Here is a 4,212-nt window from a genome sequence, read left to right on the forward strand (position 1 = left end):
CGAGAGTCTCCACTTCTTCGAGGAACCTGTGGAAATCATGGACATGGAAGTCAACACAACGATGCAAAGCCGCATACCAATAGTAAAGGTCCGTTGGAACGCCAAGCGAGGACCTGAATTTACCTGGGAACGTGAGGATCAATTGAAACAGAAATACCCACATCTTTTCCCTAACTCCAAAGAACCCACTTAGAGTGCTAATTTCAGGACGGAATTCCTTCTAACGAGGGGATGATGTGTCAACCGTCAATTTTGGTCAAACAAAGTCAACAAAAGTCAACCAGGTCAACTCAAATCGTATTAGCACTTTAGGAAAAATGTGATATTCCTTAATGTTTCTAATGCACTATTGACAAGTTATAATACAAAGTACCCCTCTGGTTGCCAATTATCTAATATAAACCCTAATTAGGGTTAGTAAGATAACAATTCGATAATTCAATTTTATATTATTTAGGTATAAATAATATTTATAACACAATGTAGTGGAGTTCATAAAACTTATACTATATGACAAATTCATAACAAGGGTTACATATACAAATTTTTGGTGAATTTGTCACCAAATGCGACAAATTCTATACCTGCTTAAATACTTAAACATTAACGAAAAGAATTAGGAATTATCCTAATTCTTATGTAAAGTGTTATTATTTTTGATGATAGTGATTTTTATAATAATTTCAATTTAAATGATTCAAATTAAGTAAATATACATCATTTTTACCATACTTTTTTTATAAAAATCACCAACCTTTATAAAAAAAATTACCCATTCTTTTATAAAAAAACAAAAGAAACAATTTTTGTCTTATATGGTGATGACACATTTATTAAAGAAATAATGTTTTAATAAAAGTCAAAGCCTACAACCTACCACCCCCCATACCTACCCCGTTTTCCTCCTCCTCCCCCCTTTTAACTTACGCCCCCCCCCCCCCACCTTCTCGCTTCATCTTCATCATTTTCTTAATTTTCTCCATTTCCTCTCAAGAACAAGTTTTCTTCTCAAGATTTAATCTCCATAAGTTGGTTCTTGATCTTTTGGTAAGTTTTTCCTTACTAATCTAGTGGTTCTATACATACATATACTAGTTTTGTTACAATTAAACACATTAATATATGTTAATATCCATAGGGTAATTCAACCTTCAAGTGTTCTTAGTTAGAAAACCTTCATCTTCACCTCTTTATCCACCAAGAAACACACTCAAGGTGAGTTCATACCCCTCATTTTCGTTTTTATCCAAGTTTTTTTTTTTTTGGGGGGGGGGGGGGGGGGAGGGGGGGAATACAAGTAAACTTTTATAATAACACAGGTTGTTATACATGTTTTGTCTTCAAGTTGTGTAAAAGTATTATTTACATGAAATCATGTTATTACCTAGTATTATGAACATTTATGTGTGATATGTTGTTTAAAATGCAAATCTATGAAAAATAAGTATAAACATGCTATATGTTCTTGAGAAAAAGTCACAAAAACAAAACTATAAAAACTATGGTTTTTATGAACATAATATGACTTTTCTAGAAAAAGTAGTGTTAACCAAGTTATCACATCAATTTTGTGGGATACAAACCAAAATATGTGATTTGGACATGTGTTATGAAACTTGTTAAAAATACCAAGGATTTGGTTTTACAAAAAGAAAACCTAAAAAACTCACCATTTTTATGTAAAATTAGGGGTTTCTAGCAAAAATGGTCATGATTAGGTTATGCTACTATTTTTGTGAGATTTGATCTAAAATATGTTTGTTTAAACATACAAGGTTAGCTTGATTTGATCTCCACCAAAAAGGTAAAAATAAATTTTACCAAGTTATAACTCAACTTTTACCGTTTGGTGACGTAAAAGGGCCAAAACTAGCAAATTGGCTTCACCACACTAAATGTTCATATACTTGTGTTAGATCTAAATTATATATTATTTAGGGACATCTAAACATATATATATATATATATATATATATACACACACACACACACACATATATATATATATATATATATATATATATATATATATATATATATATATATGGGCACAACAAAACATTTATAATAAACTATAATAAGTATAGTTTATGGGTCATTGACACTATTTTACCGTTTTGATACAATACGAATAATTATATAAAAGTATAATTAATCTTACACTATGTAAATACTATAGAAATGTGATATTTACACTTACAATGGTTTTCATTACACTATACCTAAACTTGTTGAAACAATTATGTGAGACAGAGTCTTCATCGTACCTACCAGAGGACACACTAAAGTCCTGAATTATAACCAGAATCTCGGTAAGAGAGCGTGACACTTGTTTATAGATCTATACGGGACTGACAATCCCGAACCTAAGTTGCTAGCTACAGCTACACCGACAGGTCTGGGGTGACAAATATTTAACATTCCGACGCCTAAAGAACGTCATAGCAAACCAACTTCGGTTTTAGCATGGTTGTAATAACTCACATGGTGAATCAACAATACATTTGGTTTACGGGGTAACATGCGTTCAAATGGTTTTATATAAAATTAAAACTACATAATACTATTTTAAGTATAGAAATACTTATACATTTTTGTTCTTAGGGTTTTTATGACTACAACTCATTTTTAAGAAAATATTGGATTTTCTAGGAACATACACTATCATTTTACAAGGAAAAAGTTACAGATTCTTCACATGAAAAACTCTTATAAACTCACCAACTTAATTATTGACACTTTTCAAAACTACTTGTATTCTCAAAGAATCGTTACACAGATAGTCATAAGGCTTTTTAAGGATGGGACGTTACGGTGTCGTACTATTTATTTTTGTCATCATAATGTAATTGGTTTTGAAACATACAATACATGGTAACAATGTAACATTCTCAATTATATTTATGATGGTTGCGTTTGCTTTGATCACTATTGTACATTATGTTGTGATACTGTTCATGAAAGTCATCCACCCCTAGACGTTTCTGCCATCCTGGTTTTGGGGTGTGACATAATATATTGACATATGGTTTCATAGTAACTCAACGTCCTTGCTTTTCCAATCGCCGATGGAGCTAGCTGAGTTAGAAATGACGATATCAGTTGTGTGGGAATTCTCTAGCGGTTATCGTCGCTGAGTCAAGGGTTCATGTCCTCCAGAAGTAGATTACTGCCATTATAGGATAATATGCTTGAGTTGAAAATCTCCAATAGTTTTCCGTCATCTAGCTTTAACTATAGTTCAAAGTTAAATTGTATGTTTTTATTTAATCCAATCCAACTTCTTCTGCTATCGTGTTCATGTTATAAATCGTTTCCAATGATGATGGTGGGAAATATTTTTACGATTATATTATTATCTAGATGTCAAAGGAAGTGGTTTTGTTGAATTGTAGTATTCATATGAGGGAAAAAATTACACACCAAGTGTTTGATTATTTGTCAATACGAGTGATGACTTGGTAAATATCGTGTTAATCGACGGTATACTTCTAGAGTACATGATTTGATGCCTTTATGTAGGTTAAATGATTCATAGCACAAGATGAACGACAAGCTTTAGTTTCAAGCGGCAAAAAGTGTAATTCAACTAGGCAGCCACATCAACGATGAATAATCAACCAAATCAGCATAAATGAGTATGTGGTAGGGGCACCCGAATCCAATAGGTAATGGTGACCAAATAACCAAGTCAATATGGAATTTGTACCCCTAGAAAGCAAGAAATTAATTTCATAGACCATTTAAACCAAAACTAGAAAGTTGATTGGACTATAGTGACATTAACTCCATAAATTATATCTATGCACCCATTGTATGTTTTTGGGTGGTGTATCTTTCTTATACTATTTAAAAGAATGTGTTTTTAATGTAGAGTAGTTATTAGGTTTTATTGTGAAAGAGTTACTTTTTGATGTGTTATTTTGCTGATGAAGTGTGGGTTTGATTTGATGTGTTTCCATTTTGTGTGTCTCATAATTATATATTACAATATTTTGCCTTTAAGAATAGGTGCTCTCATTGTTGGTGTGTAGGTTTTGTTGCAACTCTTTCCTCTTATTGTTGATGTTTTATGCTAAAGTTCATTAAAGGGTTTTGAAGTACCTTGGTTACTCTCAGATCAAAAGTTCATTGTTGTTCTGTATAGACGGATATAATACACATTAAGCACAAAATAGATCTAATTACTTGTTGGAGTTCTATCTTTTACCA

At 31.8% G+C, this 4,212-nt stretch overlaps 1 long non-coding RNA gene across 1 annotated transcript; it reads left to right on the top strand.

Annotated features, from left to right (window-relative positions):
* Window positions 1–951: 951 nt before the first annotated feature.
* LOC145059195 (uncharacterized) lies at window positions 952–3,931 on the top strand. Its single transcript, XR_013686669.1, has 3 exons — window positions 952–1,047; window positions 1,139–1,215; window positions 3,523–3,931. It is a non-coding gene; the product is annotated as an uncharacterized LOC145059195 (long non-coding RNA).
* Window positions 3,932–4,212: the final 281 nt, after the last annotated feature.

The sequence above is a fragment of the Lactuca serriola genome, chromosome 6, assembly GCF_051521515.1.
Source record: "Lactuca serriola cultivar US96UC23 chromosome 6, Lser_US96UC23_V15, whole genome shotgun sequence".
Taxonomy (NCBI): domain Eukaryota; kingdom Viridiplantae; phylum Streptophyta; class Magnoliopsida; order Asterales; family Asteraceae; genus Lactuca; species Lactuca serriola.